Source organism: Durio zibethinus, chromosome 7, assembly GCF_047325235.1.
Source record: "Durio zibethinus cultivar Kanyao isolate XHJ-2024 chromosome 7, ASM4732523v1, whole genome shotgun sequence".
In the NCBI taxonomy this organism is placed as follows: domain Eukaryota; kingdom Viridiplantae; phylum Streptophyta; class Magnoliopsida; order Malvales; family Malvaceae; genus Durio; species Durio zibethinus.
This window is the reverse complement of record NC_143168.1, coordinates 19859565-19877257: the sequence shown is the minus strand read 5'-3', so window position 1 is coordinate 19877257 and position 17693 is coordinate 19859565. Positions and strand designations below refer to the sequence as shown.

The 17693-nt window shown below is 30.2% G+C and overlaps 2 pseudogenes across 1 annotated transcript; one reads left to right on the top strand and one right to left on the bottom strand.

Moving 5' to 3' along the window:
• Window positions 1–1266: 1266 nt before the first annotated feature.
• Window positions 1267–5060, bottom strand: LOC111276929 (disease resistance protein RPM1 pseudogene; annotated as a pseudogene). Its single transcript, XR_016343584.1, has 2 exons — window positions 2085–5060; window positions 1267–1512 (listed from the first exon to the last, which is right to left on the bottom strand). The product of XR_016343584.1 is annotated as a disease resistance protein RPM1 pseudogene (transcript).
• A 1185-nt stretch (window positions 5061–6245) lies between these two features.
• On the top strand, window positions 6246–7021 carry LOC149518098 (uncharacterized; annotated as a pseudogene).
• Window positions 7022–17693: the final 10672 nt, after the last annotated feature.

The window sequence follows — 17693 nt, the reverse complement described above, 5'->3', positions numbered from 1 at the left end:
ATATGCACTACTGCATATACCTATTTTCAAATGTTCATTTTTTTATCACTCATCCATCCCACCATACCCAAGTGCTTGTAGCTTTAGCAACTTTTTTGGCTTTTTCACATTCTGCAATGTACTTTATGCCTCTTTTTGAAGTTGAATTCATCCTTTAATCTCATCAATAATGTTTAGAACTATTGCCATTAGGTTCTGAACCTGCATGGTTTATCACTCAATAAGATGTAGAAGCTAAGAGGTAGGATGTGTTCATTACTAAGAAACGGGCAATTTGATGGATAAAAGTTTGGGGACATGCTGCTTTTGTGCATTATAGGTGCTTGTGTGCTATCTGAAGAGGAATTGCACCCTTTCCCACGCCAATCTTGTCGCAGTTATGGAGTTTATTGTCTAAAAATAAATTTCGTTGGGAAAAGAATAATGTAAAGGTGGATAGCGAATTGGCAGCGTTTGGTTCTGAGCAGCAGCATTCAGAGTTTGTCAGTTAAGCACAGGTTTTCAGCTGGATTGGTTTTTAGCTGATTTCTACGTACGTTTTTGCTAGTTGGATTTGTTACTTTAGGCATGTATGTATATTGGTCTGCCTGGAATTTCCTTGAGAGGGGTAATTGTGAATCGTAATTGGAGGCGGACTGGATCGCCTAGGTCTGTGTTACGACATGACATGACATACATTACGTAGCAACTGCCGGAATATCGTTTTTATTTTTTTTAATTTTAGTTGAGAAGAGGTTATTCCATAAGGTCTTAAATGAAAATTTACGTTGGATTTAGAGATTGTTTATAAAAAAAATTCATAAAAAATTATTGAAAGTAAGAAACAAATTTAAATTTTATAAATAAAATATTTTATTTTTACTAACAAAAAATTTTCAATCTTTACCTATTCAATAAATTTGTATTAAAAAAATCATGTGTAAAATAAAATCGTTAATTTTTTTCAAACCACGTATACACTGGAAAAAGAGTATTTTTTATTAAACATTTCATCATATTTTATTGATTGATAATCTGAAGGTGAAGTTCATTAATTTGGAGACACTATCAATATATGTCACTAGTCAATATAATTTTACTACAAATTTCTGCACCCATGATGTCGTATAATTTTTTTAAATCATAAGAAATACATGACAACGAGATTAATTATTAGAGGATTTAAACTTAAATTTTAATGGAATTAACCAAATCGTTTTAATTCAATTAGTTGATTGGCTACAGAATAAATATCACTCCCTTTTCTAAATTCATGATACCAAATTTACATACCAAACCATTTATTATCATTCTTATAGTTTTTACATAAAAACCATATAATATAGCAATATTACATAAGTGGACCGAGATACCCAAAAGAAAGATTATTACACAAACCAAGAGTAGCAAAATAGCAATACAGAAAATTAGCATTTAAGATGAAAAGCTATGCATTATGTATTAGGATAACCATCTCTCCATCAACTGCAATTTTGTTGGCCCAGACTTCTTAATTTTAAGCTTCTGAATTACCTGGATAGGAAAGAAGATAAACAGAATTAAAAGTCACATTGAAATTGAATCAAGGATTGTAGTAAAAAAAAAAAAAAAACTAAGTCAACCATGCATTTTGGGCAGTTTACAAGCGGATTTATAAGCATACCTTTGAATTAAATGTGTTAAAACTAAAAATAATCTTTCAAATTGATTTCTTTATTTACAATTAAATCGATATTTTGGATATGTATATAGACTCAGTTATACAATTTTTAAATTCCGTCACCAAAAACAAACTCTTGTTTCCAAGTTAGATTCACATATTATGAAGAAATAGTTTTGATCAATCTCACTTGAATATTCTTTCCATTTGATTAAAAAAGAAAATACTTGTGTGTGTGTCAACGCACTTTTTTGTGAGTATAAATCCTACAAAAAAATTTATAAGGTGATATTATAGAGTACATATTAAGCAGGACTTGGCTTACACTTCTAAATTTAGCATAGAATTAATATTTCAACCCCTTTTTATAAAGATTCTCAATTATTGAATCAAACTAAATAATGATGGAAATTAAATACGAAAACAAATGTAACATGAAACTTACGATTGGACCGAGAGAGAAGAAAAACATTAATAACGGTAGATTTTATGCCTCCATCCATGATCTTCTCGCCTGATTAAGTCCACGGCTCTGATTGTTGGTTGATACTGAATTTCTGATGATCCACATATTTTGTCTATAAGCCCACGCGAAACGTCCTGCAAAAAAACTTGTTTTAGATCAGGTAGACTTTCCCAACCATGCGGCAATGTCATCATCTCTTGGCATCTAACGATTTCTAGCTCTTGAAGACAAGGCATCACTCCTTCGTTCATCGCAATTTCTTTCAATCGGGGACATTCAACAATATGTAACCGCTTAAGCTTTTGGAAACCTTCAAGGAAGTTTAATCTCTCTCCTTCATAAGCTTTTAATAGTAAAATTTCTGCCAGATTAGGCAATGCTTGGATGTGAGGAAGAAAATCATCCCTCAGTCCAGACCAATGTAAGTACAAACATGTAAGGCTATGGAGCGAATGAAACCAGTGCGGCACCTTCTCTAATTTCCCAGCTAGAAAAAGTTTCTCAAGGTAAGGAGGGGCTGATTCAAGCGCGTCCATCTTTAATTGCTCATCCTCGTTACATGACTTCACCAATAAGTAGTGAAGACGTCTCATTTTTGAGATGGCGAAGCACAAAATTTTCTCATCAGCTTCCTTCACATTTGCAATGCTAAACCTTCTCAGTTGGGTCATGCTGCTCAGTTGTTTGATAAAGCTTACCCTTGCTTCTACAAAGCTCAAAACTTGTAAGCTCTTTAACCTGCAAATGTTGGATGGTACACTTGCGCCCAAGGCATAGTGGAATTCGAAACCGGTGACGTTGTAACGATAAACAATTAGATGCCGAAGATTTTTCAACTTCACAATTCCTGGCGGAAGCTCTTTAATTTGGGTCCTCTTTAAAAGTAGAGACTGTAAGTTGTAAAGTTCTCCAATGGATTTCGGAAGCTCCTTCACTTGAGTGCTTGTCAAGTTAAGATATCTCAAATTGAATAACTTCACCAATTCACCTGGGAGTTCATTGACTGGGGCATCTTCTAAATCCAACACTCGTAACAATTTAAAACCAAAGGGTAACCTATTGAAGGAAGATTGAGAGACCACATCAATAGCAAAAACAAACAATGAACGAAGCCTGGATAGACCAGCCTTGCCTGATGCTTTCATCTCTTTCTCCCTTGCTTCAATTGACAAACGACGGATTCCATCGCCTTCTACTTCTTCTTTCCCATCAGATTTGGCAACAAACTTTTCCTCTTTCGATATTGACAGTGCAAGCTCTGGCAAAATGTCGTGCATCTTACATGTTTTGGGCCTCCCTGATCCATTCCTCGTTACAACTTGAAGCAAGCCTCGGTAAACCAACTCCTCCAGGTATCCATCTGCTACCACTTCTGGGTCTTCTTCCTGCTGTTCAACAAAGCCTTCAGCCATCCAAAGTCTAATGAGCCTTTTTCGCTTAATCTCATAATCTTCGGGGAATATGCAACAATACAAGAAACAGTGCTTAAGTCTGTAAGGCAAATCATGGTAGCTAAGCAATGAGATATACTTGAGTCTTTTCAGTTTATCGTTTTCGCTTAGCTCCCAATTTAAGTTTTCATAAATTCCACTCCATTCCCTTGTAGACTTCTTGGAAGCCATCAAACCACCCAAAGCCACAATAGCTAATGGCAAGCCTTCACATTTTGCAACCAGTTTTCTTGCCAAAGATTCAAGATATGGTGGGCATCGGCCAAGCCCGCTGGGGAAAGCTTTCTTGCAAAAAAGGGTCCAACCCTTGGCATCTGTTAGGGGTTTAAGTGGAAGGCGGTGTCTTAAAACCCCAAATTCAAACGAAGCTACGTCCTCCTGTCGTGTGGTAAGCAAGATTCGGCTTCCATTCATACTAGTAGGAAGTGCGTTGCTGAAACGCTCCCATACAGCGGTGCACCAAACATCATCCAACACAATTAGATATCTCTTTGTCTCCAAGGACTTCCTCAGTTCCTCCACCAAATCTATATAGGTCATGGCGCTCAGGTTTTCGATCCGTGGACCATTTTCTCTATTTTCCTTCTTCTTCACCTCTTTGATCAAGGAATTGAATAGCTCTTCGATCGTATACTGTTGTGAGACAGTGATCCAGGCACAGCATTCGAAATGTTGCTCGACAATTGGTTTTTTGAAGGTGTTCGCAGCAAGAGTTGTTTTCCCTAAACCGCCCATCCCGACAACTGCAATGACAGTCCTTTGAAGCTCTTTATCCATCAACCATCCCAACAACTTACGTTGTGCCTTTTCGATTCCAACAAGTTCATCATCTTTAAGAAAAAGAGAAGATTCACTCAGATTTTTCACCCAGTTAGTATCATAATTGGCAGCCACTGTTTTTCCTTCTCTTTTCTCGTTACATTTTCCTGATTCTAACCGAGAAACTTGGAATCGTTGGCTTCTCTCTGTGATTCTCTTAATCCTTTTGTCGATGTCTTGTAACTTGACAGCTACTCGATGCCTGACCAGCAGATTCTTGGGAAAATGAATAAGCTTTAACAAAAAACTTGAGCATTTACCCCTCCATTGTTTTTGCTTGTTGAAGTGGTACATAAATTCATCGACGACATCTTCAATTTCGTAGGCAATGTCTCGGACGCTGGCCACCCACTCATTCTCTGTTTTATTGTTGGCTGCTACTCCTTTTTTCTCTTCAGCATCTTCAAGGAAAGATTTCATGGTTTTGAGATCAAGCTTGACATTGTCGATTGCAGCTCTAACCTCCGTCAACAGTGACACTTCATTTTCTAAGATGGATATTGCCTTGCCCGTTACTAGATCGACCGAGCTAGACAAATCCATTGCTATATCATTCAAGGAAAAGTTCCAAGGAGGCTATACCATTTACAAAATAAGCAGCAGGAAGCAGGAAAACAAAGAAAAAGCTAGACTTAAAGGAAAATGGAAGGACAAAAGAAGGAAAGATATTGTTGTAAGAGCTGGTGCTCATTACAATATGCACCCCCTATTTATACAAAAGTTTGACCCCTTATTACACACTGGTTGAGTTAATAATAAACCCTAGGTAACAGTAAACCTTGGTTGAATTTGTCAGCAAATTGCCTCTCATCCATTCCTTTTAAGAAGGAATCTTATCTTGAAGGAATCTTCTTCTGGGATGTCATTGCATTGATTTTGATGGTTACTTTTATTGGACATATCCAAGTTTACGACCTCTTCATCATTTTAATTAAAAATAGTTGAAGAGGTTAGTTTCTGATTCGTTCTATTACTGTTAATTTCATTTAATATTGAAATAGCAACAACGTGAGTAATCAATAACTTTCATTTTAAATAGTTTTTTCAAAAATTCAACCGGTTGGGGTTCGGAGGGTTCCTGATTATGTCTATTATAGTGTCTTATCATAAAAATTCTTTTATCATCTGATGTTGTAGTAATATTAAGGATTCTTGGGTAAAGAACTGAGGTCTACGGGATTTCATTTAATAGTTTTTTTGGCTTTCTCAATTATTGCAATTCTAACTTGAAAATTATACAAACTTAGTCAGTTAAATTATTCAAAAGCAAATTTTAAATTTACTTTATTTTCATTTGTTGGTAATGTTAGAAATTTTTAAAATAAAATATGACAAATAATCTCACATTGAAAATAAAAATAATAAAAAAGTTATTTAGATTAAGATACTTAAAAATTCATTATAGTTGGATTTAAGTGACTAATAGACCATGGGCTTAGTTTCTCAAGCTTGATTAGTCTTGCATTAATTAAATAATTAGTATATATTAATATTTAATTAATGACACTTGGCACTTGACAAGTGTAGTGTAGTAAATAAAATATTATTTTATTTAAAATTTATAAATAAAATTTTATTTAAAGCAGATAAATTTGTTCAAAATGAAACAGTTTCAATTATTCAAAACTAGACAGCTTCTGTCTATTTAAAATAGACAGTTATGTTTGTAGGAGAAAAAGACACTTATCTATTTTTATAAAACTACTATGGTTTTCTGAAAAAAATAGAAAAATAATTCTTGAAACTTTCCCTCTTTCTTCAAACTTTAAATTTTTTTTATAAAAATTTTGCTACAGAAAACCTTTATAGAAGTTTAGTGATATTACGATACATCGGTGAATGTTCGATGGACTAATTTCGTCAATACAAAATGCAGTCAGTCATTGGACTTATTTCTATTCTCAAAGTTTATTGCTTACAACCCTTTTGCACACTTATTAAGTGAATAATATGGTAGGGGCAAATAAAAAATTAAGGAAAGTGGCACAGTTATACGTCTTGGAGCCTTTCTTCAAAATTTTCAATATATTAAAAGTAGTAATTCCAAATTTTCAGTATTTGTACTAATAATCTTAAGGTTTTATACAATTCAACAACGGCTATAAAAGCAAATTCAGGGAATGTGCTTCTAGTTTTGTCAAATTGGATCGTTTTGACAGTGGCAATTTTCAAAGAGGGCAGAAGAAGATACATTTCTTACTTTCAACCTTGAAGGTTGTATATGTTCTAACTACTCCCAGGCCAATAGAAAATGAAATAGAAGAATCTATTACTATAACAAAGGAAAGGCAAAAATGGGATAATGCAAACTATATGTTTAAAGACCATATTTTAAACGATCTGTCTGATAGCTTGTTTGATACGTACCAAAACGAGACTACTATAAAGGAGTTATGGGATAAATTGAAAATCAGGTATATGACCGAGGATGCAACAAGTAAGAAATTTCTCATTAGTTATTTAAATAATTATCATATGGTTGATGGACGTATTGTGGTTGAACAATTGCATGAAATTGAAAAAATGCTTAATTAATTTAAACAATATAATATGAGTATAGATGAAACAATTATTGTGTCTTTTGTAATAGACAAACTTTCTCCATTGTGGAAGGACTTTAAAAAAAGTCTGAAACATAAAAAATAAAAGAAAATCACTTTTAAGGCTTTGGCTAATCATCTTTGAATTGAAGAGGAATACAAAAAGTAAGAATAGAATTTTGATTTTGGTGATGCCAAAGTTCATGTTTTGGAAGAAAGACAGACCACAAAGCCTAATTAAAAAAGATTAAGTTTAAGTAGATTACTAATGGACCTAAATTAAAACAGAATAAAAAAAGACAAAAAGGCTCATGTTACCATTGTGGTAAGCTAAGACATTTCAAGAAAGAATGTCGGTTGCTACAGAAGAAAAATGATTCCTCAAAAGGTGATACTTCTAAACTATTTGTTGCCATGATTTCCAAGATCAACATGCTTCAAAGTGATGGGTGGGTTGATTATGGGGCAACAAAACATGTGTGTAAGGACAAAAGCATGTTCATAACATTCAAACCAAGTGAATATGGCAGTGTTCTCTACATGAGAAATTCTTTTATAGCAACAATCAAAGGCAAATAGACTGTTGACTTTGAATTCACTTATGAAAAAACTCTAACTTTGAATGATGTTTATTATGTATTAGAAGTTAAGAAAAGCTTAATGCCTGAAAGTCTATTGAACAAGTTTGGTTTTAAGCTTGTATTTGAGGTAGATAAATTCATTTTGTCTAAAAGAGAAATTTTTATTAGGAAAGGGTATATGTATGAGAGAATGTTCAAACTCAATATTGTTAATAAGAATAAGAATGTTGTTTCTGCTTATATAGTTGAATCTTTATATTTATGTCATTACAGATTAGGTCATTTAAATTATAGAAAATTGCATGATATGAGTAAGCTTCTATCAATTCCTGAATTTAAACATGACATTAATAAATGTAATACATACATGTTGACTAAGATTACCAAAACTTCTTTTCCTAAGGTTAAAAGAAATACAAAGTTACTTGAGTTAATTCACAGTGATGTTTGTGATATGCATAGCCTTTTACATTATCTGAAAAGAAATATTTTGTCACATTCATAGAAGATTGTACTAGATATTATTATATTTATCTGTTATGTTCCAAAAATAAAGTACTTGATATATAAATCTGAAGTTGAACTTCAGTGTGAATCTTTTATTAAGTGCTTGAGGTCGGATAAGGGTAAAGAATGTTATAGTCCAAGTTACTTTAAATCCACTCGAATAATCCACCAATTTATAGCTCCTTATATACCGCAATAGAATGGTGTAGCTGAAAGGAAGAATAGGGTCTTAATAGAAATGGTAAATGTAATGTTATCATATTCTAGTATTAGACAAGGATTTCGAGGTGAAGCTTTCTTAATAGCTTGTCATATACTAAATAGAACTCCTAACAAAGAAACAAAAATAACCCTATATGAATAATGGAAGAAAAGAAAACCAAATATTTATTATTTAAGGATTTGGGGATGTAGAGCTGTAGTTAAAATTTCAGAACCCAAAAGGAAAATGTTGGGTGAAAAAGGAATAGAAAGCATATTTATAGGATATATACAAAATAGTAAAGCATATTAGTTCATGGTTATTGAACCAAATGATTCAATTTTACTTAATACTATTATTGAATCAAGAGATGCAATTTTTTATGAAAATAGATTTAAATATATTTCAAGACAACTATAACCATTACAAGCAATTCATCCTATAAATGGAAAAGAAATTCCAAATATGTTAGAACAAACTGAAATTAACAATGAATTTTGTCAAGAAATAAGGACAAGCAAAAGGGTTAGAAAGGCAAAAGATTTTGGATTAGATTTCTTTATGTTTCTTATGGAAGGCATTGGTGAAAGCATAAACAATAAAATTTCTTATTATTTTAATGCGGAGTTTGATCTTGTTAGATATGAAAAAGCAATCAAGTCTCAAGATTCTGCTTTTTGGAGAGAAATAATAAATGATGAAATGGACTCAATAATGGGAAATAACACTTGGATTTTGGTTGACCTTCTATCAGGTTCTAATCCAATAGATTGTAAATGGATTTTTAAAAAGAAAATGAAGGTGGATAGTACCATAGATAAATTTAAACCAAGGTTGGTAGCCAAGAGCTTTACACAAAAACAAGGAATAGATTAATTTAAAGTAAGGGACATATATGTCCATTCATAATGAAACAGTTTCAATTATTCAAAAATAGACAGTTTTTATCTATTTAAAATACTCTAGATTTCTTTTATAAAAGTTTTACTACAAAAAACCCTTATAGAAGTTTAGTGATCTTGCAATACGTCGGTGAATGCTCGATGGACTGATTTCGATAGTGCAAAATGTAGTCAATCACTAGGCTTTATTATATCCTTGAAGTTTATTGCTTGCAATCCTTTTGCTCACCTACTAAGTAAATAATATATTTGAGGCAAATAAAACCTTAAGGAAAGTGGCACTATTACACTCCTTGGAGACTTGACTTAAATTTTCAAATTTATCAAAAGCAATAATTTCATATTTCAGTATCTGTACTAATAGGTAATAAATCTAGTTCATAAAGCACCTTTTTTACTTCTCAGATTAGGTATGGCTAAATCTTTCTCTTTGAAAGAGTCTTATTAAACTTGTTAAAGTAAAATGTACATAAGAAAAATATTCAACGTTTTTTACAAAGTAAAAAAAATTTTAAATACCTTATCAAATGAAAGGTTAAATTTTTAAAAGTTATAATACCTACAACCACATTTCGATACTAAGTATATCGTAAATATCATGATCTAATCTAAATTTAATTTTAGGAAATGCTTTTGAAATGCCATTAGTTTTTAAATAAATTGAAAAAAATATTCGTGAAACTTTTCATGAAGTAGATGATCTACTTCATAATGAATTGAATAGTAAATTTTTTATAGAAAACTTCTTTTGTCAAGACCTTATTAACATTTTCATATATTTTTTTCTTTTTAAAATAGAATAGGAAAGTGCTTATTCCTCTTCAAGAAAATTACAAATGTCTAAGAGATTGTTTATCTCTTTGAACGAGTATTCTTTTCCATCAAGTTAAAAAATTTATGGTTCTTTCCAGTCATTTAAAGTCAAATTATTTAAAATAAGTTTTTGAAATCTTTAAAATCTGTTGACCTGGTTGGTCAATCTTTCAGCAATCTTTGTTAAATTTCTTTAAAATGTAGCTATGTTTCCTTGAAGTTGGGGTTTTCAAACTTCATTGATGAGGTTATATAACTCATTTAAGTAATCCTACATTATAAAAATCTTTAATTGCTTCATGATTAATTTGTTATGGTTTCAACAAGTTCTCGGTTCTTTGAATAATTTCAGAATAAGACATAAGAGTCTATTGATTTTGATCTTAAGAAAATTGAGAAATTTGAGAAATTTGTGAGAACTAATACGGTTCCATTACTTATTGTAGAGGGATCCGTGGCATTTATGGATATGGTTGCCAATGGAAAAACTATACTGGGTTAGGACACGATATCAATGGTTAAAATGGTGACTAAAATCTTAATCCATGGTTAGGATAAAAAAGTTGAGTAGAAGAACCTTGTGTGGGTTGCTTCCTTTTTATTGTGATCCATCATTCACTTTGTTGTAAAGGTTGTTTACCTTTGTGCATGTGGTCTACTCAATAAATCAGCACGAACATTGTTAGTTCCTTTGATGTATTTGATAGAAAAATTATATTGACATAAAAAATTATACCATCTAATTTTCTAGGATTATTTTCTAATTTTTAATTTTTTTAAGAAATCTTTCACAACTGGACTATTCTAATAATAAATTTTTCATGTGCTAGATATATATGGAATCTAATTATTGCATTCTTTATGGTAAGCAACTCTTTTTCAAATATACTGTAATTTATTTTGTTATGTTTAAATTTTCTAGAGTTATAGGTACAAAGTAGTTCTTAATTTTGGACTTTGGATTTAAGTATATATTCCTAATGCTAATCTAAGGCATCAGTTTCAAGAATAAATAATTCACCCGATTTATTAAGATATATTGTAGGTATAAATTTAAGATATGATTTTATCTTTATGACAATAATAAATTACTTTTCTATCTATAAAAAAGTTTTATCTTTTTTTAATTTATCTTGTAAAACCATTTCTTTTTTCGACAGGTTTTTGATAAATTGTCTACCATAGTTTAATATGCCTAAGAAACTTTGAAATTGTTTTTTATCTTCTATTATTTCTAGAAATTCTTTGAGTATTACAATTATATGATCTTGTAAAGTAAGTCCATCTAAAGATAGGTTTAATCCTAAGAATTCTATCTTTGTTTTCTCTAGCTCTTTCTTTTCAAGGCTTAATATTATACCATGTTATAAAAATTCTTGAATTATTAAATTTAGATGTTTCCTATGTTGTTCTAGCTCATCAAAAATATATATATCATCTACGTAAACTACACAAAATATTTATATTTTCCAAAAATTGTATCCATCCATCTTTGAAAGATTTGTGGAGCATTGCAAAGTTCAAATGGCATGACTCTCCATTGATAATGACCTTTTGGGATGCTAAATGCTATTAATGGTTTTGATTCTAAAAATTAACATTATTTGCCAAAATCCTGATTTGTAATCAAATTTACTATAATATTTAGCATTTTTTGTTAAATAAATTACAACATCCTTTCTTGGAATAAAATATCCGTCAAATACTAGGTTTTCATTAAGCATTTTATAGTTGATTACCATTCTAGGCGTTCCTCATTTTTGTTCAACATGGTTTTTACCATAAATGTTGGACTAAAGTGTTGACTAGTAGTTAGTTCTATTAGTCCTTTTTTTTGTAAGAGTTCAGTAATTTGTATATCAAATTCATCTATATCTTTTTTAGTCTAGATCACAGGTTTGACTCTAATTACTTTATTAGGATCTAATATCTTTAGGTTACAGAATCTAAGGCTTCTAGACCATAGTTTTAATGGCTCTTCACTATAATTATCTTGTAATATCTTAAATAACCAATATGTCTCACTAATTGGTTTAATTTCCACCTGTTTAGCTTCTAGTCAAAAACTAGTGTTACATATGTGCTTATGATTTTTAAGCCAAAGAATTTCGAAGGGTTTTTTTTATCTATAGTAAATAATATACTATTGGGTCTTAAGCAAAAATGTAAATAACTATATATTAAATTATTTCCTAATAACATATCTCCTTGCATAAATGGAAAATATATAATTTTTGGAATTATAAATTTTTTATTCATAAAGTCAATGGGTATATTTTTTGCTTTGCGTTGGTATATTTTTTTGCTTTGTGTTCTATTTTAGTTTGTTTACCATTTATTCTTATTACTACTATTAGATGCTTAATTGGCTCTCATTTTTTTGTTAGTAAAACATTACTTCTACAAATACATATTGTAGCTCCAGTATTTATTAGAACATATAAAAAGTATGGTATATACTTTTTAAATTTAAATTCTACTTGAATATGGATAATGCTCTTTTGGCTGATTATTAGAAAATGTTATAACCTCATCATCTCTAATTTTGTTTTAAGTTATGATGGCTAAACTCTTTATATCTTCTCTTATAGTATTTTTAAAAAAGACAAAATTTAAAACTGAATATACAGAGTTATAAATAGAGTTTTTTTTTATTATTTCCCAAGTTATCACCTGGAAAAATAGGTATATTGACATTTTTTATTCCTATAGATTGAGGTTGCAAATAATGAATGTCTATTTGAGCAAAATGATTGTTAACTCTTGAGACTTTTAGTATCTTCATTTTCTCTGTTTGAGAAATAAGGTATTGAAGAGGATGGTGGTAATACTAGGTTTTTACTAGAACTTTTGTTTTTTGGGATTTTAAAGTGCAAGTTGTTTCTTGATGTAAAAAATTCTACTGGTTTGATCCTTCTATTAGAAGGTATAGGTTCTATGATTCCTTCTAATAGCCAACTAGTGGGTATTGACAAATCTTTAAGATTCATTAATATTCATTTGATTTCTAAATAAAAAGATCGATGTTCAAAAATTTCTATAACCGTAGATTTGATTTCTTTAATAGAGGTATAAGTTTGATTAGTGAATTCATTTATAAATGTCTAATTAATGGACAAATTGAGTCGTGTTTTGAAATCTTAACTTTTTTGTCATTATTCACTGTTGTAGGCAATCTTCTATTAGTGGGTCATTGATTAAAATAAAGTAATTTGGTTTTACTTTAAACAAGACTACTCCTGTTACTAAATTTGATTAAATTCCTCTAATTAGAGCTTTAATAGGGTCTTTAAATCTTTAATCAATTAGAACTTCTATGATGGTGTACACATCGAATTTTGTTCGAGATATTTTTTAATATAATTGATCCGAAGCTTATTTGAGAGCAAAAGGCCAAGACCATTTACGAGAACCATTTGAGACCCGTAAAGACCTCATAAATTTGCCAATTCAAAACCTAAAGTCAACTCGAGTCAAACAAAGTCAAATTATGTAAAATTTGGTTAAAATGAATAGTCTGGGTTAATTCTGAAATTTTAAAACCTTATTGAAATCAAGGTGTTATTAAATTGAATTTGAGATTTTTTTCAAAACACTGAAATTTTCATTATGCCTTAGGAAAGGCCAAATTACCAAAATACCCTTATAAGGGTATTTTCGTAATTTAACCTTCATGAGCTTGGATTTTCGTAAAACCTTCCAGACCTTAATCCTATAATATTTTATGATTTTTGATGCATTTAAAATCATAGTAGTACCCCAGAAAGTGTGAAATTATCCAAATATCCTTATAGGGGTATTTTTGTAATTTGGCCTTTTCAAGCTCGGAATTTCGTGAAACTTTTCAGATCTCACTTTTGTAACATTTTATGATTTTTGGTAAGTTTGGAATCATAGTAGTATCCCGAGAAATGTGAAATTACCAATATACCCTTTGAGGGATATTTTCATAATTTGGCCTTTCTGAGCTCGAAATGTCATGAAGCTTTTGAAATCCTAGTTTTATAATATTTCATGATTTTTGATGCATTTAAAATTACAACAGTACCCTGAAAAGTATGAAATTACCAAAATACCCTTATAGGGGTATTTTCGTAATCTAGCCTTTCTGAGCTCGAAATTTCATAAAACTTTCTAGATCATAATCTTATAATATTTTATGATTTTTAGTTTTTTAAAATCCCAAAAATGACCACAGGAACCTTGATTTCTAAGAAAATAACCATAAATTCCAAAACTTGCATTAAGGGCAAAATGGTCTTTTCCATGGGATTGAGGGGACATAAAAATGCAATCTTTGCAGCCTTCAATATGGGCCATTGGATTGTTATTGACTTTTGATCTAAAGGCCAAAAGATGGCTCTTTGTTCCATTTTTTTACACCTGTTATGGCCTTTATTGCATAGCTTTCTTATTCATTCTTTGCATGCTTTATGTCTAATATTTGGTAGTAAAGTTCCAAGCTCTATTTGCTTTGCCTTTGCTTTCATTTTATGGTTGCATTTTCAGCATCTTCTTGGGCTGTCGAACAGCCCCTGTTTCCTCCCATGGCAGCAGCTGTTTAGCCCCCCATAAAGCTCCCATTTTGGTTCCTTTGCTCCATGGTTCTTGCTCCCTCATCATGCATTTCTAAATGTTTTATGTTTGATGTTTGTTAATAAAGTTCCAAGCTCTATTTACTTTATCTTTGCTTTCATTTTATGGTTGCATTTTTAGCATCGTCTTAGGCTATCGAACAACCCCTGTTTCCTCTCATGGCAGCAGCTGTTCGGCCCCCCATAAAGCTCCCATTTTTGTTCCTTTGCTTCATGGTTTTTGCTCTTCCATCATACATTCCTTATGTAATTTGTGTTTGATGGTTGTTTTTTCTTTGTTTCTCTAGTTCTTATTTTGTTGTACTATCAAATGGCTTCTACTTTCTCCATGGTAGCAGCTATTTGTTTCTTGTCATAAATCCCTCCACCATTGTGTCTCCATCTTGGTTTCTTGAATGTTTGCATGTTATTGCTCTGTTTCTTGCATGATTGGTTGATTGAAAACCCAAAGCTTTGTGTTTTTTTCATGTTACTTGCTTCCTTTATGTGTGTAGTTTATGGATACATGATTGAAGCTTCGTTTTTTATGGTTCCAATTTTTTTTTTTATTTTATTTATTTTTTTATGTATGTTGCTGCCCAGAGCCTTAGGAGTCCTTGAAAGCCAAACGTGGAGACCACATATGATGCAATTAGAGTTTGTGTTTTTCTTGATAATTGACATGAACAATAAAATAGGAAGAATACTAGTGTAGAAAAATTTTAATTAGAACACTATGGTAAATAAAAAATAAAAAATTAAAGTTTATTTTCATAAGTTTATTTTTAAGTGTATTCAATTTTAATTATACTTATACAATTTGTTTATGATTGTTTAAATTCAATTATAAGTTTAATTCTATGCATTGTTAATTTCTTTGTTGTTTTGATTCTCATGCTTATTTTAATTTAATATTTTGTGTTTAAATTCATGTTTGATATATTTTATTTTTCATGCATATAATAATGGTATGAATGAAATTTTTCGAGGATGATATTTTAAAGAAGTCCGAGTAGAGATTTTCTAAAATGTCTAGATGAGAATTTTTTTCTAAAAATATTGCCAATGTATGGGGTATTTAAAAAAATTTTCAATAAAAATTTTATTTCTTTTATTCCTTTCAAATTTTTAGTGATAATTAGAGATTGATTAAAGAAGATTAATTCCCAATGAATATATATTTTTGTCTACATATTCTACTTTATTGTTTGCATTGCATTTTTTCCAAAAAAAATTTCGATGATGGGACTCCGAGAAGTCCGAATAGTGATTCCCAAGAATTCAATAGGTGAGAAAAGTCTTCTAAAAATTATCAAAGTAATGGAATATTTAGAAGTTTCTTTTCAATATGAAAAGTTTTCATTTTATAATTATTTTCTTTAACTTGAATAGTTTTTCTTAATAAGTAGAAAATTGGTTTTTTTTTTAAGAAATAAATGTATTTGTGGATTATTGTATTATAATTTTTAATGTTTTAGTAAAAACAAATAAAAAATCTCCGAGAATAAGATCCTAAAGAAATTTGAGTAGTAATTCTTTAGGAATCTTTAGGTAAGAAAATCTATCTAAAATGCCACCAACGTATTGGAGTATTTAGATTAATTTTTGATAAAAATTTCTCATTTTTCAGAAATAAGTCCCAGAAAAATATTATTTATTTTAAAATTACTTACTACTTTATGTTTTTAAATAACTAGTGAAAATGAATATAAACCACCGAGGATAGGATTTTCAAAAATTTCGAGTAGTGATTCTTAAAATTCCTTAGGTGAGATTGTTCTTCTTAATATTGTCAGCATATTGGAATATTTTTAGGAATTTTTTCAATATAAAGTTCTTATTTATTTTCAAGCTTATTAAATAAATCAAATTATTTTTAGAAAAAATTAATTTTTTTGAATACCAAGATTATGACCATTTTTGTCAATATTAAAAGATAACATATAATTAATTGGTACTATTTTAAATGGACATCATGGGAGTGTTAATCCTTCCCTACATGTAACCGACACCTAAACCCAATTTGTTTTTCGTAGACCAAAAAAATATCTTTTTAATAAAACTTTAAATATGTCTATATTGTTTTATTAAAAGATAAATTTTTTGGGTGGCTAATCACACCCTAAAAAAATATTGGTGGCGACTCCATTTCTTTTGTTTTTCCAAATTCGTCTAACGGTCCTCAAAATAATTACGAAAATTGGTATATCATTACTAGCTCTAAATAGAGCTTTGATAGCTATCATTATGATTCCTAAATGAATATATCTGACCTCAGGTTATTTTTGTTTAATACGCTTGATTTTTTCATTAGTGAATATCTACTGATCCTTTATTAGAATCATTAGCTATAGTGTTTCCACTAAAGTTTTCTATATGCCTCTGAACCTAAGGTGTAAATTTTGAAAAAACAAAAAGTTTATAGATTTCGTCTTTTTTTAATGATTGTAGTTCATTTAGCCTATCATCTGAAATATTAAGTTCTTACCTACAACATCACTTAACTTTGTCTGCTGCTATTCTTTAGCACATATCTTTGTAGCTTTTGAAATAATTATTATTAGGATTCATCATAGAAATATATTCATCTTCGGAACCTAAATCTGTTTTCAGAGATTAATTCATAAATAATTTCATCTTCAAAAAAATTTTCTCTAAAACATATTTTCAAATCTCTTTCTTCGAGAGTTTTGATAACTATTTTAGCACTTTTTCCTTTGTTAGGTTGTTTAGGTACGATGTGCCATTCTTCATTACAAATAAAACATTTAAATTTGGATTTCTTAGAAGTTTTTCTTCCAACAAATTTTTTCTTTTTATCAAACTTATTCTTTTTGGGCTTCCGTTTGACTAATTTATACTTTCTATTCTTTTTGTATTTCTTAGAATAAGTTTTAAGTTGTGATTTACAATCAAATTCCCATTCATTATCTAATTTTTTGCACATAGTCTATACTTTTAACTTGCTTAGCAGCTTTTTTTTAAGATAATGTTCTATAATTTGCTTTGAAGCAAAATAAACTCTATTTCTTATAAAGTCTAATTAGTCTCGATTTTCTACCATAAGGTTATGATATTCTAAATGTCTTGGCCATTGTTGACCATAGATTTCGTCCCAAGGTGGGGGTAACTTACGGAAATATTGTTCTTTCCAAAATTTTGAATGTGTTTCATCCAATTTTTTATATTCATGAATATA